A 25,635-nucleotide genomic window follows, 5' to 3' on the forward strand; every position below is an offset into this window, starting at 1 on the left:
TGTCTTTTGACCAGGTTAATAAACACGCCACCCCTCTCAGCACAGGAAGACCCAGAACGGAGTTCTGCTTTCATTAAAGTGCAGTTTCGGGAGTTTGCTTGTTCCTACCCCCTTGGCTCTTTCTCCATCTTATTATTTTCTTGTTTGTTTAAATGAGAACATTTACTGGAACTTCCGTAGATGACTCCCTTTCCCTCCTCCCCTGGAGGCGGGTCTGATACCAGAGGACTTTTTCTGCTTCCCTCTCTGCACACAAAGCCAGGGCATCTCTGTTGACAAAGGGTCTGCTTCTCTGGCACCGAGCCTGGTGGCTGGGGACAGTGTAAGCAGCACAGATGCCTTTCGCATACATCTCCGATGCAGTCAGTGGCCTCCGGCTCCTTGAAGCAGCCAAAAACAACAATCCGGGAAGACCGCAAGTCCCAGCTTGCGGCTCTCCGAGCACAATGCCCCTCGGAACTTATGGTGCCCACAGGGTGGGAAGCATGGCAAAGGCCTGTAGGAGGATTGACAGACTGGGGAAAGGAAGAATAGTGAGACTGTCTGTGGGGTGGTGAGGCGGACAGACTGTCTCCTGGGAGAGGCTGCCCTGAGTGGGAAGGGCTGGGAGTGTGGAGTCAGTTCTAGATTCTAGTTCGTACCTACTTGCACCTAAAGAGTTAGGTGGTCCAGGGCCAGCCACTTCCCTGCTCTGGGCCTTGCTGGGTAAAGTGTGGGATTGGAGCCGCAGATCTCAGAGTCCATTTCTACTTTAGAAATGTACTTGCTTTTAGAATGCTAATTTCTTTGCCTATAGCCCATTTCCTTCTCCAGAGGCCAGGTAACCCAATAAAATTACCCTTCGTGGTGGTTAGTAGCACAGCCGGCTCCAATGACTGTTTGTTTTCCTGAACCCAGATGCTCTAAGCTGTAGCCCCAGTTAAAACTTTCATCAGGAGGAAGCTCTGGAAGCTTTCCTCTTACAGGTCAGGGGTTCCAAAGGGCAGAAGAGCCAGGATACCATCTTTGAGTATTTCCTGTGCAGGTTGATACGGAATCAACAGCCCCATCACACACCTCCTCACCGTGTATGCCTTCGCCCTCAGAGGGAAGTTCCCCGAGTTCCACTCTAGACCAATCAGATCACTACTCTTTGGCTTCGGATGTACTCCCTTCAATTTTCCAAATGTTTTTTTGAGCACTTAGTCTGTGACCGACATTACTGGACCCAGAGGAGGACAGAAGACACAACTGACCTGGTTCTGATACTAGCAGGGCTGACTGACCTGTTGGTGGCCAAAGCTTACATATGAGACCATTAGAGGACAATTCTGTCATGCATCTCCCATTTTTCCCCACAACCTTAATGAACATGGGAAAAGAAAGTGCCAGTGGAATTTCTTATGTTTAAGAAAACTGGCAATGAGAAATTTATTCAGGTAGATTGCACTTAGAAATACTTTGCCATGAGACGCCTGGGTGGTTCAGTTGTTAAATGTCTGCCTTCAGCTCACGTCATGATCCCAGGGTCCTGGGATTGAGCTCCACATCGGGAGTCTGCTTCTGGCTCTGCCCCTCCCCTCTGCTCGTGCTCTGTCTCTGGCTCTCAATCTCTCAAGTAAATAAAAATCTAGAAAGAAAGAAAGAAAGAAAGAAAGAAAGAAAGAAAGAAAGAAAGAAAGAAAGAAAGAAAGAAAGAAAGAAAGAAAGAAAGAAAGGAAGGAAGGAAGGAAGGAAGGAAGGAAGGAAGGAAGGAAGGAGGAAGGAAGGAAGAAAGAGAGAGAGAGAAAGAAAGAAGAAAGGAAAGAAAAAGAAAGGCTTTGTCAAGTGCGTTTGCAGTCATAACAATAATAATACCAGCTATTGTTTATTGAGTGCCTGCTATATGGGCCATAAATGTTGGCAGATATTTTACATATATTATCTCATTGGGTTCTTTTATAAGAGCGGTGGTATTAAAATCTCCATTTTAAGGGGCGCTTGGGTAGCGCAGTCGTTAGGCGTCTGCCTTCGGCTCAGGGAGTGATCCCGAGATTCCGGGATCAAGTCCCACATCAGGCTCCTCCGCTGGGAGCCTGCTTCTTCCTCTCCCACTCTTCCTGCTGTGTTCCCTCTCTCGCTGGCTGTCTGTCACATAAATAAATAAAATCTTAAAAACAAAACAAAACAAATCTCCATTTTGAGGAAATTTATGCTCAAAGATCAAGAAGTTTTTGGTGGAGCCAATATTGAACTCCAAGGCCAGCACCAGCGTTTTAGAGAAATTTCAAGCTGTCTTGGCTGACGTGTCTGACCCTTTATTTGTAGGTGGTGTTTGCCTCAACATCAGTGATGCAAATGCCCGAAGGCCTAGACCCCTTTGGTCCCCACTCCAGCCCTTTGCTACATGTTGTGAGGAAACCCAGCAGTATGAATTTGGCTGCTAAACTTCTCGGAATCCGGCTTTTGAGGCTTTTAGGTTCCTCCATTCTCTGTGCTGCTGGTCATTTGTCAGGCTTGATGACCTTCTGCACCCCGCCCCGTGATATCAATACAGGGCTTTTGGGGTTGACTCTGTTGCTTGCGTGTCTCAATCAAATTAAAGAAATATTTGAGTGTGTGTTCTATGCAAAATCCTACAGTAATGGAGGTTTTGGTGGGGAGATAGAAAAGCCAGGAATTATTCTTCTCCTCAAGGAGCTTATAATCTCCAAAAATATTCTTCAAATCTGTATTTTTGGCACACTTTTTTTGTATGAGTTATGTGATAATTTTCTCAGGTTCTGTAGAGTTGCCCACTGCTGTTTTATGGAAAATATGCTAAGTCTGCTAATTGACTTGGGGAACATCAACCTCATTTTTGATCTTTACAGCCAGGGCTGACTTTCTACCCTGGTAAATGGTTCTAATTTCAGGGCCCAGCCTTGTGGCCCATTCTCTTACTATGCTATTTATTTTGTTCAACTTTATTGAGATAACATTGACTCATAACATTGTGTAAGCTTAAAGTGTACAGTGTGTTGATTCATACATTTGTATCTTATTGTGCTAAAACTCTGTTCCTTTTCTCACTGGGAGAGATGCCCAGGAGGGGCTTTTGCTTTTCTGTATAGGGTCTATCTCTCTCAGGGGCTGCCTTTATGGGCGACACATTTATCTTCACTCCAAGTCACCAATTAGGAATCCTGCCTTGGTTGTCCAGCCCCAGAACCACTTTTTCCTGGTCTGATTCTAGGGACCTCAGCAGTCTAAGCTCATTCAAACGTCAGCGTCCAGGCTGGAACATCAGGCGAGCCCAACAGCTGGGCAGAATGGCAAGGGAGGGGACCAGGTGGGCAAAATGTCACCAACAGAGGCCCTGGCTTCAGGTCTCCATCCTACGGTCATCCTCATTTAGTTTGTAAACTTTTTGTTATGAAAGGTTTTTTCCCCCATTTTTAAAAAGATTTTATTTAGGGGCACCTTGGTGGCTCAGTCAGTTAAGCATCTGCCTTCAGCTTCGGTCCGGATCCCAGGGTCCTGAGATGGAGCCCCTCATCGGGCTCCCTGCTCAGCCAGGAGCCTGCTTCTCCCTCTCCCTCTGCAGCTCCCCCTGCTTGTGCTCTCTCTTAAAAATAAAAATTTTATTTATTTGAGAGACAGGAAGAGAGCAGAAGCATGAGGTGGGGGAAGCGCAGAGGAGAGGGAGAAGCAGATTCCCCACTGAGGTTGGAGCCCGATGTGGGGCTCCATCCCAGGACCCTGGGATCATGACCTGAGCCGAAATCAAGAGTCAGATGCTCAACTGACTGAGCCACTCAGGTGCCCCATTTTCTCCATTATGTTTGAAATACATACAGAAAAGTAGAAAGAATAGTTAAAGGAATATTCATATATGTGCCACCCAGATTCAACAATGGGTAATATTTTGCCATATTTGCTCATTCTATCATCTACCTACCTACCTATTATCTCTATGTCTTTGGATCATTTTAAAGTAAATTACAAACAGTGACTCTTCTCCTTCAAATACATGTCCAGAAAGTAAGGATATTGTCCTCTATAGTCACAATACCATTGTCACACTTAACAAAATGAAAATAATTATCTAATTTAATCTAATAATAAGACCATATTCAAATTTTCCCATTTGCTCCCAAATCTCTTTTGAAGTTGGCTCTTTGAAACCAGGACACAATCAAGGATCATGCATTGCAAAAATTGCAATAAAAAGTGTTATCTCTCTGAAATCTATTTTAATCCAGAACCATCACTTCACCTTTTGTAGTGTTGTTGATTCTTGAAGAGACAGGTACTGACCTGTATATCCCATATACTATTCCAGACCATGAATTTGTCTAATTATTTCCCCATAGTGTTATTTAAGTTGTTCCTTTATCTGTATATTTCCTGTAAACTGAAAGATCTAAAAGGTTTGGTTCAATTCTGGTTAAAACTTCTTGTCAAGAACACATCTTAGGTATTGCCTCTGGTTCTATCTTAATAGTGGAAGCTGTCATCAGGCGGTTACTTCCAGGTGGAGCACAGGTGAGAAACAGGCAGAGTGTGGGCTGGAAGGAGCCCGAGGCTTCCCTCAGCTAGCTACTCTAGCAAATCTCAGAATGTGTGTCAGGGCGGAACGGCCTTCCTTGACCGGCTGGGAGCTGGAGAGGCAGGCTCAGGCTCAGGATTCTGGTGCACAAGCCCCACTGCCAGAAAGGAGTTGTTCAGAGCCGCGAGCAGCAGATCAAGGCCCTTCCCAGGGGCTTGGTGACGACTCTGGCCCCCTTCTTCTGGATTTGAGTGGCACTGATACAACATAGGTATAAGGAAAAAGGACAGACTTTGGAGGCAGAGTGAGCACTGCAATTTTCTAACTTTTTGGTCTCAGGCAAGTCACTTGAACTCCTGGAGCCTTGGTTTCCTTGTCTGTGAAATGGGCCCTGTAATTATCCCACTTAACAGAGTAGTTTTAGGGATTAGCACTATGACAAGGGATACCTGGCACATGGTGGGTGCTGGGTAGATGGAAGCTACTGTCAGTGAATAGAGCTTTGGGCTCAGCCACAGGCTCAGGGCCAGTACGTGGGGCTGCCCCCTTATTGTCCCACAACAGGGTGCCTAAATACCATTCCCCCAGGTGTTGGGGTGGGGTGAGGCATGAAGCAGCTGTAGCCCTGCCTGACATAAGGGACTATTAATTCTCTAATTAAAACATGCCAGTGGGTGGAGGCTGGCAGAAAACAAAGCCACTTCATAGGTCTTCAGAGCTGGCCACCAGCATGTGGTTTGCCTGGTGACCCTCTTTACCTGCTTATTAATTTAATCCAGGATGGCTGGTGGAAGTGCATCTGCTGTGGCAAGGTCTGTGCATGTGTCCTTTGTTTCCTTGGTTAACCTCAGAGTCTTTTGTAATACAGTTTTTAGGTCATATCATTTGCACGTAAACTCTGGAGTTAAGATGAGAAAAAACTCGGGGTGCCTGGGTAGCGCAGTCATTAAGCATCTGCCTTCGGCTCAGGGCGTGATCCCAGTGTTCTGGGATCGAGCCCCACATCAGGCTCCTCTGCTGGGAGCCTGCTTCTTCCTCTCCCACTCCCCCTTCTCTTGCTGTCTGTCTCTGTCAAATAAATAAATAAAATCTAAAAAAAAAAAAAAAAAAAAAGATGAGGAAAAACTCAACCTCTTGAGATTTAAAACCAACATAGGGGTGCCTGGGTGGCTCAGTCGTTTGAGTGTCCGACTCTGGATTTTGGTCGGGTCATGATCTCAGGGTCGTGGAATCAAACTCCACATCAGCTGTGCTCTCAGCACAGAGACTGCTTGAGTTCCTCTCCTTCTGTCCCTCCTGGGGCATGGGGACATGCTCTCACTCTCTGTCAAATAAATAAATCTTTTTTTTTTTTTAAGATTTTATTTATTTATTTGACAGAGTGAGAGAGCACAAACAGGGGGAGGGGCAGAGGGAGAGGAAGAAGCAGGCTCCCCTCTGAGCAGGGAGCCCCACGTGGGCTCCATCCCAAGATCCTGGGATTATGACCCGAGCCGGAGGCAGAGGCTTAACTGACTGAGCCTACCCAGGCACCCTGACAAATAAATCTTTAAAAACAAAAAACCAATACCAACATAAACTGGTTGAATATAGCTTTCTACATGAAAAACCCACCCCAAAATATAGTTAATGAATTGAGCAAATGATGGAAAACAGGGAAGCTTCCCAGTTGGCAATAGGACTTATGATTTGAATATTACACTTTGGTCAGGATGCTTTTGGTTTCAAATAACAGAATGCATAAGTAGAAGTGGCCTTAACAGGGGCGCCTGGATAGTGCAGTCGTTAAGCGTCTGCCTTTGGCTCAGGGCGTGATCCCGGTGTTCTGGGATCGAGCCCTGCATCAGGCTCCTCCGCTGGAAGCCTGCTTCTTCCTCTTCCACTCCTGCTGCTTGTGTTCCCTCTCTCGCTGGCTGTCTCTCTCTCTGTCAAATAAATAAATAAAATCTTAAAAAAAAAAAAAAAAAAAGAAGTGGCCTTAACAATAAGGACATATCTTATCTCACATAACTGGAAGTCCAGAAGGAAATGTCTGGGTGATTTGGCAGCTCAACAACATCAGGGCTCTGTTTCAGCTTCTCTGTGATTCTCTTGGCTTCACCCTCATGATCACAAGATAGCTGCTGTAGCACCAAGTATTACATACTGTTGTGACAATAAACAAAGATGGCAAAAGAGGAGAAACTGCTCCAAAAATCCCCTGGCCAATGTCGATATCCCCTTATGTCTCTGATTAGAGTGGGTCATATGCCTACTCCTAAGTCAATCACTGTCAAAGAAACCTGAGTCCCCAGAATGGGCCAGGCCAGTCATATTTCACTCCCTGGGGCTGGGTCCACCTTCCCTGATAATACCACCACTCTGAACAAAATGGTAAGGAACAAAGAAGGAATTGGGTAGACAACCAGCAATGTCTACCTGAGTAATGAAGAAAGTCATCCTCAGATTGGCTCTGTCACGAGTTCCACTGAGAAGTGTGTCTGCCTTGAGTCTAGCAAATTAAAGCCAAAAAACAAGACACGAGAAATGCCATCTTTATGTGCAGGGAGAGGTAGATTCCAAAGAGAGAGCAAGAAAAGAAGCAAACTCTGAGCTTTCTTTTGCCACATCAGGTACAAACCTTAATTATGAAGTTTCAAAATAAGACATGTGGCTTTGTTTTCAGAGAAGCCCGCTCAAGTAAAAAGAACAGCTCCTTTTCAGTAAGAACCAAAAATTATCTTTGTCACAACAAAACAGCCACAACGGCTCTGCCATCTGCCAGGAGCTGTACAGACAGGTGCCTGGGGCTGTAGGGCAAACATTTGGGGCCATGGTTCTGGGGCCCCATCCTGGGCCCCCTCACTGATTTCACGAGGAACTGGCAAGTAGATGTTTGTCTGAAAGGAGCAGCTACTAGTTTTGCCTTGTATAAAGGAGGGCCCAATTTCGCCCAATCTCCTGATTTTTCAAGAGGTTAAAATTTAAAATTTTAATCTGAAATTATCTTATTTTAGAAAACTAACAAAAAAATTTTTTAAAATATTTTAAATCTGGTGGACCAAACACAACATCTGTGGGTCCTATTTTGACCTGCAGGTCAATGGGCATAAAGGATATGATTGGGGTTGTGGAAATGTTCTAAAATATATTGAAAATAATGCTTGTACAGTTCAACTTGGTAAGTTTACTAAAAATCATTCAATCGTACAGTTGAAATAGATGAATTATGTAAAACATGCCTCAAGAGAGAATTAAAAAAAAATTTTACCTTCAGACTGTAGGCTTGCTGCCTATGGACTAGAATATTTATTCCTAAACCCTGCTTTTGGTTTTGTAAAGGCACCAACCCTGCCGATAGCTGAGGATTGACACAATCAGTTTATGAGGGAGGGAGTAAAGCCTCATAGTTACTGTGTGGGGCCATGGAGACACTCGAGTTCAATTCTACCTTCCCCAATCACTAGCCATGTGACCGTACGCCACTTAATTCTCTAAGCTAGTTACCTTCTTGAGACTCAGTTTTCTCATCTCTACAATGGAATGGTAATAACAATACCTGGAAGATTAAATGAAATATTATAATACATGCAAAACATCCAGTACAACATAAGTCTTAAAGTAATAATATATTTGTTGTTCGGAGTTCTTGCCCCCAAGCTTACCATGCGCATTTGAGCCTGGACTGTGGGTCTCTCCTTTTCCTTCCTGGGAGATGGGTTCTACTCAAGTCTACTGCTGTTGCATGTGGTGGACTGAAAATACCATTGCTAATGCTCCCTAGCACCCGGAAGGAGGGCTCCCTACCACGCCTCAGAGGTTCACGGTGCTCACAAATTTTCAACCCCCATTTTCAGCATAAAGAGATTATATTCGGGACTTTCCAGGGCTTCTAGGAGCTGTGCGCATGTCTGCATGAGAGAGTAGTGTGTCGAGGCCTTTCGGACCTTAAGCGTGGGGTTCGGGAGAGGTGGGGAGACCCTGCCTGCATTCCCAGGCCAGTCTGGACCCTGGGCCCTAAAAACGTAGGGGAAAGAGAAACACGTGTCCAGCTAGGCAGCTTGTGCTGGGGGCGCCTGGGTGGCTCAGTGGATTGAGTGGCGGCCTCTGACTCCGGTCATGATCCTTGCTCGGGGGAGCCTGCTTCTCCCTCTCCCTCTCGCTCCCCCTGCTTGTACTCGCTCTGTGTGTCAAATAAATAAGTAAAATCTAAAAAAAGAAAGAAAGAAAGAAGACAGCTGGTGCAGGCGCTCGGTTCCCGGGTTCGCGTCCTCCGCCTCGCGGCGATTCGGTTTGTCCCTCTGTCCTCTAGGCTCCTCCTCCTGCCCGCACCGGCCTCCCCGGGGGCGGGCTTCTGGGCCCCGTCCCGCCGCCGTCGCTCCGTCGCGGCTGTGTGCGGAGGTGGGGCCCTCCTCTCGTCCGCCCTCACGGGGGGGAGCCGCGCGGGGCAAGCTCTCGCCGCCCGGGGGGTGAGGGCTGGGTGGGACGCCGGTGAGCAGGGCAAGACCCACACTTGTCTCGTGATTTGAGAAACTCGAAACGAAACTGCCTCCCCTGAGGCGTGCGTGCGCGGAGGCCTTCCAGCCGGCTTTTAGCGTCCGGAGCGCCACGCTCGGCGGCGGCTCGGCGCGGGCGCGAGCGCGTCGGCAACACTCCCGCGGTTCTGCGCCCGCCGGCGCGTGCGTCTTCTCGCTCTCCAGGCCCGCGGCAGTTGAAGAGCGTGGGCGCCGCTGAGAGCTCGGCTGTCAGCCGCCCCGGCCGGCCCCGCGGCACCGTTGCGGTTGGGGCGGCCTCCTCAGCCTGAGCTGCCAGCCCCTTCCGGGCGGGGGTCGAGCGCGGCCAGTACTACGCGAACGTCCACCGCTAGGGCGACGGCTTCTCGAGTCCATCGGGCAACACCTGCTTTGCAGGGGGCCTTGTCCCTGCGCTTTTACGGCTTTGCCCTCGCAGCGCCTGGCAAGAGCAGCACTCAATGAGCGGCTTCTAGAGGAAGGACTGATATTTTTTTCTTTAACAAAGGACAATATGACCTTTCTGAAATTTTGCAGGGGATGCTTAAATCTAAACTTGCTGTGCTGATAATTTTTTTAAAAAATTATTTATTTGACAGAGGGAACACAAGCAGGGGGAGTGGGAGAGGGAGAAGCAGCCTCCCAGCAGAGCAGGGAGCCCGATGTGGGGCTCCACCGCAGACCTGGGATCATGACCTGAGCCGAAGGCAGAAGCGTAACGGCTGAGCCCCCCGGGCGCCCCTGCCGTGTTGATTGTAACACAGCTCTGTTTTCTCTTCACCGCCCCTTCCTTCACCTAGGGGATGGATTGGTGTTCGTAGTTCTTATTCAGTAGTGCTCTGGGATGGATTGTCCCCTTCTGATATCCATACCTTCATGAAGATACGGCGTTTAAAGAAGTTAAAATGAGGCTATTAGAAGTGGGCCCTAACCCAGCCTGACAGGGGTCCTTTTTTTTTTTTTTTTTTGAGATTTATTTATTTACTTGAGAGAGAGACAAAGAGCAGGAGGGGCACAGGGTGAGGGAGAGAGAATCTCAAGCGGACGCCAACATGAGGCTCAACCCCACAGTCCCGAGATGACGACCCAAGCCGAAACCGAGAGTCAGTAGCCCCACCCAGGTGCCCCTGGTGTCCTTCTAAGAAGAGGAAATTTGGACCCACAGCGGGACACCAGCAGCGCACACAGGCAGAAGAAAGGCCACCCGTAAGCCAAGCAGAGAGCCTCCAGAGAGACCAGGTCGGCTGATACTTTGATCTTGGACGTGCAGCCTCCAGAATTGTGAGGAAATAAATTTCTGCTGTGCAAGCCCCCGGTCTGTGATCCGTTGTTGTTTTGTTTTGGCGGTCATAGCAAAGCAATACAAATAGAGAAGTTAAGACACCCCAGAAGGGAAGTATCTTCTGTCACAGATTAAGTGCCTAAACTTTCTGGAAATCCCCCACCGTTATGTATCACATGCGTGGGAGTTCCCAAAGGGGTATTACAGTCCACCTGTGTCTTGGGCTTACTCTTTCAAAATAGGGTCCCTGTCTCCATGAAGAGTTCTTTCCCTTAAAAAAAAAAAAAAAAAAAGCTTTCTTTCCCTGACCCTGGCCTGTCCAAGCTCTTTCCCACTCTCTCACACTCTGCCCCACATCATGTAAGCACCCCTGTGACAGGTGTCACCCCACATGGTAAGGCAGAACAGGGCACAAGCTGCACGTGGTTGAGGTGACCCCTGAGAACTTTTCCCCCAGGGCTTGGCTTTCTTTGCATAGGTGGACCGCCCTAGGCAGTTCATCCATGGGCTGTCTGTTTTAAGCTGTTTAGGGCCTCAGGGTAGGGGTAGGCGTAGGGGCAGGGGCAGGCAGAGGTGAGCTCCTAGGCACCTGCCAAGAAGCTGCGTGTTGGAGTGGGCATATGGAGATGCAAGTCTGAACAATTCATGGGGAAAGACAGGCGAGACATAAATGGGCAGAAGACCAAAAGGCAACTAATGAGCGGAGTCCTGGTTGGGCCATTTGGACGACTGCCTGTTTGTTGAAGAGATCCCACAGGAGGCTGGGGCCCCAGGGGCCGTGGGTAGGCAGACTCCCTCCACAACTCAGCCCCCAGAGTTCTTTCTTTGTGCCTGTCAGACTCTTCTCCCCTTTTCTCTTACAGGTGCCTAGAAAAGCTGCTTTCTCACCTGAGTTCCTGTTTCCCCAGTCTGCTTGGATCATCCTTTGCCGACTTTTACCCAGGCACATAGGATGTGAGCTAAGTACACGAGAACCCTTTCAGGTTTTAAAAAAACATTTTGCAGTTAATAATTGCAGGCACTTCTTGGCTTACTTAGGCGTGCCTTATTTGTATTTTGGAATAGTGTTTTCTGGTAGGTCTCGAATTTACATAGAATAGCACTTTTGAGTATGGTATGGACTGCCGCCCTCTACAGTGACCACAGTGCCCACGCACAGTGTGTTATTGGGCAGTACCTGCCAGCATCGGGTCAGAGCTGATGCTCCGTGATATGGCATCCTATCCTACCACTTCCCTTTATTACCCTCCAAGTTTGCTCAACCTAGCTGGGTACCTTAGTGCTACGTTTGTGCTTATCCAACACTAAAAAGTTTCTTTCGGTAAGCCCTTGAGACTTAGTGGCCACTTGGAGATCTGCTAGGATAAATCTAGGAACCTCTCTACCTTCTGGAATGCCTCTACTCTCTCCCCCTACCAACTCTGCCACTCATCCCAGGCATTTACAGAAAGATGGCGTTATACAGGCTAGGTCACATGATGGTTCTCAACCTTGAGCGTGCATCAGAATCATCTGGGAACTTGTTAAAGCGTAGAAACCTGGGCCCCATCCCCAGGGTTTCTCGTCAGTAGATCTGGGAAGAGTCTGAGGTTTTGCATTTCTAACTAGTTTATAAGTAATGCTGATGATTGTGGACCAGGCCTGTACTTCGAGAACCCCGGGCTAGGGTGATGGACTATGATATCTCTTTGAGAGTATGTAACTAAACATTTGATTTTTCCATGCTTTCCTTAACACTCTCTTGAGAATGCGAGGAAAGCCTGGATCAGGGTCCTGAATAGGAATTGACAAAATAAAACCAATGGTGGATCTTTGGACCTAGTTTGCCGTAAAATGTGGATCGGACAGCCTGATTTTTCACAAGCCTCCTCTTGACTCTAAGTTTCTTTGAAGGAGGAAAAATTACAAAGAAGGAAGAGATTTTCTGAGCACCAATTTAAAAACATTATTTTTAAAAATATTGAATAATCCATCTGTTTCTGTTGCTGATGTAACAAATTACCACAAACATAGCAACCTAAGAGAGCACAAATTTATTTTCTCACAATTTCTGTTAAGTCAGAAGCCCAGGTGGGCTAAGCTCCCCAGCCCAAAATCAAGGTGTTGGTGAGTCTGTGTTCCTCAGGGGGATAGTCGGCTTCTAAACTTGTTCACAATTGGGGTGCCTGGTTAGCTCAGTCGGTGGAGTGTGTGACTCTGGATTTCGGGGTTGTGAGTTCAAGCCCCACGTTGGGTGCAGAGATTACTTAAAAATACAGTGTGTAAAAAAAAAAAGAAGAAGAAGAGGGAGCGCCTGGGGGGTGCAGTCGGTTAAGCATCCAACTCTTAGTTTCAACTCAGATCATGATCTGAGGGTTTTGAGATCAAGCTTCGCGTCAGGCTCCATGCTCAGCACAGGGTCTGCTTGAGATTCTCTCTCCCTCTTCCTCTGTGCCTCCCGCTTGTGCTCGCTCTATCTCCTTCTCTCTAAAATAAATAAATCTTTAAAAAGGAGGAGATTGCATTTCAGGTCCTAAGTGAGTAGTCCCTTCTGACCTGGATGGTGTTCAAGCTCTGACTCAAAACAGCCCTGTCTTTTGAGCTTTTGGGAGGCCTCTGGCTTCTTCCCCAATGTCTCCTTCTTTCATCTGTTCTCAGAGTTGTCTTCAGGTGTCTGGAGAAGCTTCATAAGCTGATCCATCTTCACCTAAAATAGCAAATTCAGCTTACAGCAGGCTTGGGCCCTCAAGGCACATACTGTCTGCCTCTTGTTTTAAGCCAGTTTCCTACCCACTCGATCCCCCCATCTCCATGAGCAGTCTCCACCCTCCCATTCTGTCCGGCAGACGCCTCAATGTCCAGCCCCAGGGTCAGACAGAAAGGACTGAAGTATCCCAGAGGGCCCCTTGGGGGCTGCTCTGCTCATCCCTTCAGATTCTCTCTGGTGACTCACCAGCGACGAGTCCCCCAAATCTTGACTATCGCCACTCCAAACGCTCCCAGGGGAAGTCACTGCACGTTCAGACTCAGTCATCCGTGCAGGAAAGGAGGGGTGTTGCTCCCGAAGCCGTGTTCAAGGGCTGGGGAAAAGCAGACCAAGACCCAAAGACAGGGCCTGGGCCCCGGGAAAGATCAGAAAGGGACAAGAAGTGAGACAGAGCAGATCTCCATTCATCCATTGGAATGGATTTCCTTGTAATCTGTCAGTGTGCCAGATGGGGCAGGGCTTCCAGATGGAAGGTAGTATGCACTGTTCCCTATCCACATCACGAGTAGACTTCACTTACTTTCCTTTGCTGCTGCTCAGCCCCGGTCCTTCTTTCAGTTCCTTCGACCTCACCACAGGACCTTTGCTCTGCTCTTGGCCTACACTGCTTCTTCCTCTGACTCACTTCTATCCATCCCTCAGGTTTATCTGAAATAACCTTTCCTGTGGGAAACTGCCTTGTACCCTGTGCTCTGGATTGGGTCTCCCTTCTATGCTATTCTTATCCTTCCATAGCCTAAATGTCATTATTTCAGAATTAACTGATCATTTCTTCACATTCTGTCTCCCTGTAGGCTGTGAGCATCATGAGAGCTTCACCATATCCATTACATTGCCCCGCATACACCTGACCTCAGTAAATACTTGGTGAATGAATGAATAAAAAGGAAAACAGAAGCAAATAATTAATCATTCCTTCATCAGTGATCACTTAATAAATCCCAGGCACTGGGAATATCAAAATGAAATTCGACATAGCCCCCTACAATCAGGAAATCCACAGTTGACCGCGTTCCAGGAAAAGAAGAGTCGGACTGGAGCAGGAGCAGGAGGAGTGAGGGAGGAGAGAAGCCCAGGCCCTGAAGGTAGAGCGCTTTCCATCTGCTTTGAGTTCCTGCCTTTGAATTCTGGGATAGGACCTTCCTGGCCTATTTTTGCCCCAGATGACCACTTGGATTTCTGGAGAAAGTAAAAGTCTTCTTTGTCACCCTTAGTTACTGACCCCAGGAATCTGGTCCTCTTTCTCCTCACTGGCTTGCCCCTAGAATTTCTTATCACCTTTCCCTGGGTTCCTGCATCCCCTTTCTCTTCTCGGCCCTGGTGGGTTTTTTATCATGCACTGGGGCCCACCCAGGTGGCCCCTTCCCTCCAGCCTGAGTCAGCTCATCACCCTGACAAAAACTGCATTTAAAGATTCATTATTTCATTTGCATATAAAAGGTAATCCTTTCTGCCCCTGGGCAATTCATTTCTTGTATTACATCTTTAAAAATATTTAAGACCCCTGTATTTGCATTTTAACACAGACTCCACAGGCTCTGTGTTTGGAGGTGGAGTCATCCCAAATCTCTCCATTTGCGTTTGGAGGTGAGGAAATGTTGCCTAGGAGGTTGCTCTGACATAGAACAATTTCAGATGCAAATTGATGTTCCTGGTTAGTTGGGGGTGGTGAGGGGTTGGCACACACAACCCCCAAGCCTGGATCTTGACCCCGGAGGGACTGACCCTACCCTCATCACCAGTACAACTGAGAGGTGGTGGGGGAAGGATTAGGGGGTCCCTGGTCAGTCTTGAAAGGTAGGCCCTAATTATGGAGGTATTCTCTCTTTTTTTTTTTTTTAAGATTTTATTTATTTGAGAGAGAGAGAGCACAAGCAGGGGCAGGGGCAGAGGGAGAGGGAGAAGCAGGCTCCCCACTGAGCAGGGAGCCCGATATGGGGCTCAATCCCAGGACCCCCGGATCACAACCTGAGCCGAAGGCAGATGCTTAACGGACTGAGCCACCCAGGCGCCCCCGTGGAGGTATTCTAAGCCCTATTTCAGGAAAGTTTTGAAGACTGACATGGCCTTTTTCTCCATCTTGACCCACCTCCTCCACTTGAACTGGTGTCTGGGGTCATTTACCCTCAGCTTGGAACTTCTGGTGTATCACCATCCACAGATTGTCTTCTTCCAGGGGACCTTAGTTTATCTCCATAAACCAGAGCTGCAAGCACCTTTTCGTCCACATCCAGAGAGGGCAGTAAGGACAGGGTGTGGGCCTCAGAGGACAGATGCGCTCACCCCATAGCTGGTTGCCTGGGCTCAGCCTGGGCCTGCCATGTCTGTCCTTAGGGAAGCTGCAGGCGTGGAGACACTCCTTTCACTTTGTGCTCCGGGAGCAGAGGAACCAGGCTCTGTCCTCTAACTGCGTGCCACGTTGGCAGCATAGTCCCGAGAGAGTGCCCGAGGTTGGTGGTAAGCACAGGGGATCTTGGCGATGGATGGAGGAAATGCGATTATGTTTGAGGGAGGGCCATGGAGTGATGGGGGCAGAGGAGAGGGAGTGCTTTTCTCCTGTTCTCTCTACATTCCCTTTCTCTTCTCTCCAGTTCAACAACCACCAGGCACCATTTAAATATGCCTCGAAATAAACCTTGATACTTGGAGCTCTGCTCTGCTGGACTTTGCTGACTTCCGTCCCTAGTAAACCATTACTGGGGAGCAGAAGAGACTGGATGGGCCCCGTGTGGGATGAGGAAAGCACGGGTCATGTCCTCCTCTGATGTCTCCCACCTCCTTCCTCTGGATGTTGCTCGGGGTCACATCAAATCTCACCTCCTTTATAAGGCTGTCACCAGCTCCCCCCCTGACTCCCAAGGGATTTGGGTCTTTTATATGTGTAGACAGTGCCGTGTATTGGTATTGAACTCTTCCTGGTGCACCTGTCTCCAGAAATGCAGTGGCTTTTAACTCTGGCCGCACATGGGAGTCACTAGGGAAGCTTTTAAAAAAAAATACCAGTACCCAAGTCCCAAGCCTAGGGATTTCGATTTCATTGGTCTGGGGTGGGGCTTAGACGTGTGAGGCCTGTAAAGTTTTCCAGGTAATGTGCAGCTAAGGTTGAGAATTGGAGAGCTGAGCCCAGCATTCTGTAGGGCTTTCTTATGTCGGCATGAATGGAAGCATTGACCTGAAAAGGACTTTGGAAAGCAAGTGGCCTGAGAGCCACTCACTGGCCCCTGGGCAGTCATGGGGGGCAGGGCAAATAGAAGTGTTTAGGAGGAAGGTGGTGAGGGCACGTGTAGTGGGCATCGTCAGCTCATTCTCCAGATGTGTGATGTGTTGTTCATGGCCTCCTGGCTCGTCTTGGTGAAGGACACTGAGGTCCATATGGAGCCCTTGTTCAGAACCCTCTGCCCTCAGGCAGGCATAGTATAGTGGTCCTAGCTCAGCCACTGACTATACTGGATGGAGTTTATTAACTTCCTGGACTTTAGGTTCCTCACCTGCCAAATGAGGATGGACGGCTTGCTCACATCCCGAGGATACCGTGAGCATTCCAAGAAGTGATCCCTGTCCTGGGCCGAGCCCACGCTAGAGGCTCAGAGGATACTGCTCTCAATGTTTTCACTTGGTCCCACCTCTTGGTGGCTGCAGAACTGACTCCATGGGTTGGCTGTTGAAGCCTCGGGGCCTCAGTGTCCACACCTTCTACAATAGGGACAATAACAGGTCCTTCACAGAGTTGGAAGGCGTCAGGAGGTAAAGGGCAGAGCACAAAAGAGGCAGTGAGGAAGCGTGGACTGCTGCCCTTCTCGCTGTGCCTCTGTCTCTCTGTGTCTCCTTGTGCAGGTGCCTCCCGTGACCCCCCTGAATAGTCACAGATTGGGAGGCTGTGGATGGAGCTTTGGGGCTAAAGAGGAGGTGGAGAGATATAGAACAGGGATAAGGAAGTGCATTTTGGGGATAAAAGACATGCTTAAATCAGAGTAACAGAGACTGTCAAGGAACAGCTCTGAGCCCCTGTTCCTGATGCTCCCTCAGTGACAAGCACTGAAGCCTGAAAGAGGTAAGGGAGACTATGTGGCCTCTTCCATCCACTTACCCACTGAGTAAACACTGATGGCGTTGTCGTAATGTGCCAAGCACAGTGCTTGGTGAGCAAGAGTCTCTGCCGTCAAAGGAGGTGCATCCTTGTGGTAGAAACACACAGGTACTGGAAGATTTCGATGTGGTCTAAGTGCTAAGACAGGGGACTGAGCAGGGGAGGGAAACTGACCAGCCCCTGACTTAGTTTTGTCCTGGGGGAAGGGACCCAGACTTGTGAGAGTAAAAGTCGTGCAGGCTGTGACTGGAAAGTAGGAGTTGGCCAGGCAAAGGGGAAGGAAAACCTTTTCCATGTGAACATGTGCTGAGTCCTGGAGGCAACAGGAGCCTGGCTTGTTCAGGGAGTGGCAAAGAATTCGGTTGACTAGCAGGAGATTGTAGGGTGAGCAATAAAACTAGTGAGGTGTTCTGGGAAAGTTTTGCAGGGTTTTTGGAAGAATGACATGATCTGATTAGCTGTACTGACATCTGTCCTTCAGAGAGGAGAAAGTCCTGGAAGAGCTTGTGCTCTACAGGTAGATGAACAGAATGTAATCCTTGGAGGAGGCAATTCTCAGACAGGTGAGGGCTCCCGGCTGGCTCAGTCAGTGGAGCGTGTGACTCTTGATCTCAGGTCAAGAGTTCGAGCCCCATGTTGGACATAGAGCTTACTTAAAAAAAATAGTCAGGTGGATGTCTGGGTTTCCAAGGCAGTTGGCTCTTTCCCTTCTGTGTTCAAGAATAACTCAGCCACCATCCATCCAGGAAGTACAGGACGTCCCACTGTTGCCTGGTCAACAGATCATAATAAAAGTCCTTCACCCCAAGAAGGCTAAGGTCCTCATGTCTATAGTAGAGAAAATGCTGGCCAAAATCGCACAGTCACACTAGAGGCCATCTCTTGCCACTTTGAAGGTAGTAAGCCACGGGTATTGGCATGATTGAATCTCTGAAGTAGCCAGAGCAAAGGACCAGAATACAGGCTCACAAGATATGACAGGTGTAATAAAGAAAGAACCGCTGCTCCACCCCCAAAAAATAGGAAAATAGGAAAAGAATAGGAAAGAAAAATAAGAACAGAACAAAGAAAACTGTAGAAAGGACAAATGTTGGTGCTTGCAAAGAGCGTGTTGGAGACTAAAAAAAAAACAATGAAAGAAAAGGTGACTCTGAGACAAGGCTTGATTCCTAGAGATACTTCAGTGTTTCACTGAAGATGGATAAAATGAAATGCACACAAACAAGAACAGCCAGCCCAGGCTTATCAATAGGCCATTGGCATTTCTCATCACCTCCTAGGCTACCATGTGTGATTGTGCACGATGAGCACTGCACAATTCTAGGGGGCACCGTTTACATCACTGACGTAGACTTATCTAGTAATTACAACAACCGTTCCGTAAAGACCACAGAAACAGGCCGTGCCAGTGAACGGCACTGCTGACTGGCCAGCCTTTGCTGGACATTCTAATCTCATTGACCTCTTCTCCATTACACCAGGTTGAGAAAACCCAAGGGTCTACTACCTGCAACAAACACTCAGAATTTTCTTTTCCTCTCTACTTTCTTTCACTCATTCATTCATTCACTCATTCATGTGTCCATTCCTGTCTGCCCACTTGCTTGCCTGCAGCAGATGTTTTGGGGCATCTACTCCGAGCTGGGCACCGATATATCTAAAGGACCCAGCAGTAAACAGCCCTTCAGAAAGCCCTCGAGCAGTTCTCAATCTGATATGAAGATGTGTATTAAACAAACAATCGTGGAAATATGTAGATATGAATTATAAACCGACATACATGCTGAAGAAGAAAAGAAAAGGATCTTATGAAGAGTGTACCAGAGGAACTCTATTGAGATGGCAGAGTGTTCACTGAGAGCGTCCCTGAGCGGAAGCAGTAACACTGGGGCCTGAAGGATAAACAGGTGTTGGCTTATAGAGGAGCAGAGAGGCCATTCCAGGCAAAGGGAATCACACTGAAAACTCTTCAAAGAGCAAGGGTTCACCGCACGTGAAATGCTACAAGAAGGTTGGTCAGTGGGCAAAAGAGAGCAGGTGGGGACAGGGTGGAGAGACAGTCCCAGGACCAGATAAAACCTGGCCTAGTAGGTCAAGAAAAGGAGTTGGGTAGATTTTGAAAGGTTCTCAGCAGGAAAGGACAGGAGGGCCATGCTGAGAGTTTGTGCCTTTAGATCTGGAAAATCTAACGCTGAGCTGCGTGGTTCACTCTGATAACTTTCCCTTGTCACCACCATTCGTATTTCGTGGCATTGGCCCTTGTTCTTTGTTTTATTTAGTGTTCTGTCTTTTCCCCTTATTCATCCTCACATTCTCTTCTCTGAAATTACTAATACAACCAAACAGATTAGGCATTCTACTAATTTCATCTTGACAAAATGCTTTCCCAAAGCCTCTTTCACCAGCGGCAGCTGCTCAAGGACAGGCCCGCCCTCCGCGAGCAGCGCAGATCCTGGCTCCGGACCTTCCTTCGCGAAGCTGGAGACTTCCTCAGTGCCTTCCTTGTGTTGGACCGTCTGTCTCCTGGATTCCCTGAATTCCTTTTTTTTTCTGGTTCACCCTCTGTTTTAGATGACGTGGAGTTCTTTACTTTGTCCCCAGTGTTCTTTTTTTTTTTTTTTAAAAGATTTTATTTATTCATTTGACAGAGATAGAGACAGCCAGCGAGAGAGGGAACACAAGCAGGGGGAGTGGGAGAGGAAGAAGCAGGCTCATAGCAGAGGAGCCTGATGTGGGGCTCGATCCCAGAACGCCGGGATCACGCCCTGAGCCGAAGGCAGGCGCTTAACCGCTGTGACACCCAGGCGCCCCTGTCCCCAGTGTTCTGCACTCTCGCTGCAATGGCCTTGCTGTGGTTCATTTTCAGCCGTCTGGTGGGCCTCCCAAGGACCCTTTCAATCTAGACTCACATGTCTTTCCGTTCTAAGATATTTTCTTGAATTATTTCTTTGGCTTTTCTCCACTCTGTTTTCTCTTTCTGGAACACGTTTTCTTTCTTTTTTTTTTTTTAAATAAATCGATGGCCTTATTATTATTTTTTTAAGATTTTATTTATTTATTTGACAGAGAGAGAGGCAGCGAGAGAGGGAACACAAGTAGGGGGAGTGGGAGAGGGAGAAGCAGGCTTCCCGCTGAGTAGGGAGCCTGATGTGGGGCTCGATCCCAGAACGCTGGGATCATGACCTGAGCCGAAGGCAGATGCTTAACGGCTGAGCCACCCAGGCGCCCCTGGAACATGTTTTCATGCCTTTGGTTTTTTTCGCTGTTCATCTTTTTAAAAAAATCTTTTCCCAGGGCCCCCTGGGTGGCTCAGTGGGTTAAGCGGCTGCCTTCAGCTCAGGTCATGATTCCAGGGTCCTGGTATTGAGCGTGTCAGGCTGTCTGCTCAGCCGGGAATCTGCTTCTCCCTCTCCCTCTGCCCCTCCACTGTGTTCTTACTTTCTCAAATAAATAAATTAAAAAATAATAATAACTAAAAATTTTTAAAAAATCTTTTTCCTCCACTTTTTCTTTTCTTTGTGTTTTTAGTCTACTTTCTGGAAGATGTTAACTTTATCATTCAACTTTTCTGTAGTTTTTCATTCTTACTCTCCACCATTTGTGCCGAGTTAGTTTTCACTCTTTTTTTTTTTTTTAAAGATTTTATTTATTTATTCAACAGGATAGAGACAGCCAGTGAAAGAGGGAACACAAGCAGGGGGAATGGGAGAGGAAGAAGCAGCCTCATAGCGGAAGAGCCTGATGTGGGGCTGGATCCCATAACGCCAGGATCACGCCCTGAGCCGAAGGCAGACGCTTAACCGCTGTGCCACCCAGGCGCCCCAGTTTTCACTCTTTGACTATCCGTTCTTTATAACACCCTGTCCTTGTTTCATGGTTATTGATATCTTCTCTTACCTCTCTGACAATAATATATTGGATGAAGTTTTCTTCTCTCTCCTGTTCTCTTTCTTCCAAGATACTTTTTGCTCTGTCATAAAATAGCATACCTCAAGCGTAGTGGCTCCTGGATATCTGCTCATATTTAAGAATGGGGGATGGGCACCTGGGTGGCTCAGTCAGTTAAACCTCTCCCTTCAACTCAGGTGGTGATCCCAGGGTCAGCAGGGACCCTGCCTCTCCCTCTCCTTCCTCTCCTCTCCTGGTCTGATCTCTGTTGCTATCTTTGTCGCTATCTCTGCCTGTCTCTCTCTCAAATAAATTAGATAAAATATTAAATATTTAAAAAAAAGAGTGGGGTAATAAAAGGATGCTAGAAGCCCTGTGTATGTGGGGGAGGGGTGGTGGTCGGCCATCCTTTGTGCTATAAAAGTGATCCAGTAAATCCCTATATCTTTTTTTTTTTTTAAGATTTTTAAAATTTATTTGACAGATAGAGACAGCCAGAGAGGGAACACAAGCAGGAGGAGTGGGAGAAGGAGAAGCAGGCTTCCTGCTGAGCAGGGAGCCGGAGAATCCTGACCTGAGCTGAAGGCAGAAGCCCAACGACTAAGCCCCCCAGGTGCTCCCATCAGTATCTTTAAGGCTATTGCCAGAGGCTGGTGAAAGCCCCAGGGAAGGCTTTTTCCTTTTCTTCACAGTGGGTACGAAGCTGGTTGCTGATGTCTGAGAGACTAGTAGGGAAAAAATCTTGTTAAATCTGCAAAATTTCAATATTATCTTCATTTTTAGTAGGGTACGCCATCCTTAACTAGGCTAGAAACTGTTTCTCTTCCCCCAAAGAAATCGGCAGTGCTCTGCTAAAGAGAGTTCAAATAGAATGTCTGTGGCTCTAGGGGTTTCGTCTTTGTGTTTCAATGGTCTAATTTGGGAGCGCCAGACTGGCTCAGTGGGTGGGACATGTGAGTCTTGATCTAGGGATCGAGGTTAAGCACCATGTTGGGTGTAGAGATTACTTAAAAAAATAAAATCTTAAGGGGCACCTGGGTGGTGCAGTTGGTTAAGCGTCCAGATGATTCTCTTGATTTCAGCTCGGGTCATGATCTCTGGGGCTCCATGCTGATTGTGGAGCCTGTTGGAGAATCTCTCTCTCTCCCTCTGCCTCGTCCGTCTCTTGTGCTCTCTCACTCCCTGAAAAGAAAAAAAAAGAAAAGAAAAGAAAAGAAAAGAAAAGAAAAGAAAAGAGAGAATAAAGAAATATTTTCATGTGTATTATTTAATACACACACACAAACTTACTTGGTAAAAAACAGTAGGAAGAACATGTTATTCTCCCCTTATTGCAGATAAAGGCATTAAGCTCATAGATGTTAAGATTTTTTTTTTTTTTAATCACACAGCAATTCCTTGAAAGAGCTTATTTTTTGCTTCCTGAAAAACTCTGGCTATTAAAAGCACAAGCTCCCAGTATCCAGAAAAATCATCTTTGCCCAATAGTATCTGTTCCTGTGTCTCATCTTTGCTAATTGGGCTCTCCTCCAGGGATCTTCCCTTCTGTCTTGAGGTGTGCTCTCCCACACCAGAGGCTCCCCACCACCTTGAAGACCTTCTGTTTCCTTGCTGCGTGGGAAGGCTGTGGGTGGAAACTTGCAAGTCCAGCTGTGTGACCTTGGGCAAGTTACCAACCTCCCTCCAGGTGCTTCAGTGTACTCACGGGTCAAGGAGAGCTAGCAATAGTCCCTACCTTATAAGATCACTACAAGGATTTAATTAGTAAATATTTACAATTCCCAATAAATTTTAGGTGTTATCATTTCATTGTTTTAAACTCGGGGATCAGAGAACCTTATTTATCTTCTTTTGAAGTGGTATGTCCAATGCTTCAAACCTTCCACCAGAGTTAAGTCTCCTCTAGTTTCCTGAAGGTTACATATACCAATGGCATATAATTCATGGTATTGATGGGGGAAAGCAATGTTTTAATGAAAATACCTCTCAAATGTTTGTGTAACCATACACCATCTTTAATTCTGAAAACCTCTCCTGTCTCCAGTTTTGGGGTCATACGCGCCTGTCCTTTCAGACTTCGTTCCCTTTAGGTTAGGCTTTGTAATCACTAAAAGACACTTTGGTTCCCTTTTTCTGCTCTGTGCCCAGATTTTTAAACACAAGGCCAGTTCTGCTTCTGATGGTTATCTTCAATAAAGTGTAAAAAGCAGAGCCCTGTTCCATATTTTACAGTCTCTGCGCTTGGCAGAATATTCTCCCAGAACGGCCTCTCCTTTTTACACCGTGGCTTGCTGTCGTCAGGTGGCACACCTCTGCGACTAGACGTGCTCACTGCCACGCCCCCAAGAAGGCTGATGGCCCCAGAAGGCCAAGAGGTTTGCAGGTCCTGCTGGTTGGTCTCCTAGGTCTGACCCTGCTTCGGTTCATCGTTTCTGATCCTGTGTCCAGGTGTGCGCTCCCAGCAGTTCCCCTCTCTGCTTCTGTCTCCACATCTGGGTCCTCTACTCCCCTGGCCCAGGTAGCTTCTGGCTGATGCAGTAACTCCAGCCTCAGGACCCACAGCCCTCCTCTGGCTTTCTGCACTTCCCAGCTGAGTTCTGAGCCAGAGTCTCCGGAGCCAAGTGTTTGGGATGTGAATATTAGCTCTTACTTTTAACCAAAGCTTTTGGAAAGAGTTCTGCTCTGGTACCTTAAAAAAATCTTCTAATGACTTACATTCAAAATGGGTGATTTTTCCCTTCCTACCCTTCTGTTAGTCAATTGGTCTGTCTTTACTACTTGTTTCTTGTGATTTCACGGACTTGTAAAAAAATTAATCTTGAACTTGTGATGAGGGAATTGTTAGTTCCTCTGTATTTTCACTTTTGGATTTCTTCTTGTTTATGAAACGATGACCTTTTTACTTTTTAGAGAAGATGATGACAAGGGGCCCCAAGGTTCCAGACGTTTAGAGACAGCAGAAGTGGAAGTGCTGGAGGGTTTGTGGGTGTCTCTGGGGTAGAAGGCCTTTAGAGGGGGCAGGGCAGGAGGGGTACTCGGCAAGTCTGTGGAGCAGGCGTGTGCTGCAGAAGTCACTGGGATGGTCTCAGATGTCCTATTTAGCTTCACTCGGATGCTATGTCACAATTGTTATTTCCAGTAGTAGTAACGGCTACTCTTTCTGGAGAACTTACTATGCACCGGGCACTTTGCATACATTCTCACAGTGGACCCTGTGTAGTCATTGATTTGTGACCTCCATTTTCAGATCAGGACACTGAAGTATAGAGAGTTTAAGTAACATCGTCAAGGCCACACAGCTGCGAATGGCCAGGCCAGGGTGCAAAGGTAGGCTTGACTCCAGCGTCTGGGTATCAGGACTTGGTCCCACTCTTCTCTCCCCCCGGAAGCTTCTGCCTCTTGCCCTCTCGCCCATCCTCCCTGCCCCCTTGCTCTTGCCTCATACTTCTCTACTTCCTCAACTGTCCTGCTCCCACATCCCTGAATTTTCCCCCTAAAACGTTTACCCTCTTTTATATGTACCTTTTCACCCTCTGTCTAGAGGGTTGCCCCACAATTCCCAGTCACCTTTGGAGGAGGGCTATACTTCCCAAAGTTCATGAGCAGATTTTGGAGTGCCTCCTTGTGGTGCTTGTTGTCTAAGACTATGCTCTGGACCCTACAAAGACACCCCAAACATAAACACACCCGTATCCTCCCCTCAAACCTAGAGAAGCCCACACACATGCATAAACTCACACAAACACATAGACACACACAAACATGCGTAGAACTGCCTCACAAACACATACTTAATGCCCACATGCACACGTGCACAGAGGCACGCGAACACATACAAACACACACAGAAATCGCCCCACAAGCACATCAGTGCACACACGCACACATGTAAACACGTACTCTCAGGCCCACTTGCTGCCTCGGCTCTGCCAGACCCCGTCTTCCTTGCCTCTCTTTGGAGGCCTGAGCAGCATGAGGCTGGGAGGAAGTGAAACCCGAGCTGACAGGAAGTGAAAACAGGATGGTGAGCTTTTCTGGGGCTTCTGACACAGCTGTTGGGGAGACTCGGCAAACAGTCCGCAGTTTCTGGAGCTGCTCTGAGGTACCTGGGATCCCCTGGGGTGGGCATCTAGCTTGTGAGGTTACAGTAGGTAGCTGGGACACTGGCACTTGGGCTCTGTTTACCTGCTGGCAGCCCTCCCTGACCCCCTGACCCTCCCCTCCCGCCTGAAGGCGGTTTGTGCCTCCCAGTGGGGAGGAAGAGCACAGCCTTGCTCCACAACAGGCTTTTGAAAATGGCTGTAGACCCAAGGCCACTGACTCAGAGTCACAGATGTACATGGTCCATTTCTTTGTTCTTATTCTGGGAACAAACTATAGAGTTTTCATGCACCCTCTTTTAAAAGTAAAGGAAACTTTTCATGAGAAGAGAGATGAAGTCAGCATAGCAAGTGTTATAGGGATGATTTTTCCTGATGCTCAGCCAACGCGGGCCAGGACCAATGTTAGATAAACTTGTGTCTGTCAGGCCAGGAAAAGTCCCTAGATGCTGGGCCACACAACTATTTCTGGGGTCTGCGGAGAGGACAGAGATGGAGACTGTGGAACTAGTGGCCTCTGCTATGTGTCAGTAAGGAGAGAGGGACAAGGGGC

General features: G+C 47.7%; 1 protein-coding gene across 4 annotated transcripts in view; it reads left to right on the forward strand.

The window, feature by feature from the left end:
• Positions 1 to 25,635, forward strand: part of ADA2 (adenosine deaminase 2) — a 56,241-nt gene that overhangs the window by 7,351 nt on the left and 23,255 nt on the right. For 2 of the 4 annotated variants that reach the window (XM_045775002.2, XM_045774995.2), the window contains exon 1: positions 20,421 to 25,084. The exons of 1 other annotated variant lie outside the window; for it this stretch is intronic. The gene's annotated coding sequence lies outside the window, so the exon portion shown is untranslated. Of the gene's footprint in view, positions 1 to 11,124; positions 11,216 to 20,420; positions 25,085 to 25,635 lie in introns of those variants that run through there. One more of the 4 variants, XM_045775020.2, reaches the window with a different exon arrangement.

Source organism: Ursus americanus, chromosome 25 (assembly GCF_024610735.1).
Source record: "Ursus americanus isolate L20-20 chromosome 25, mUrsAme1.1.p, whole genome shotgun sequence".
Taxonomy (NCBI): domain Eukaryota; kingdom Metazoa; phylum Chordata; class Mammalia; order Carnivora; family Ursidae; genus Ursus; species Ursus americanus.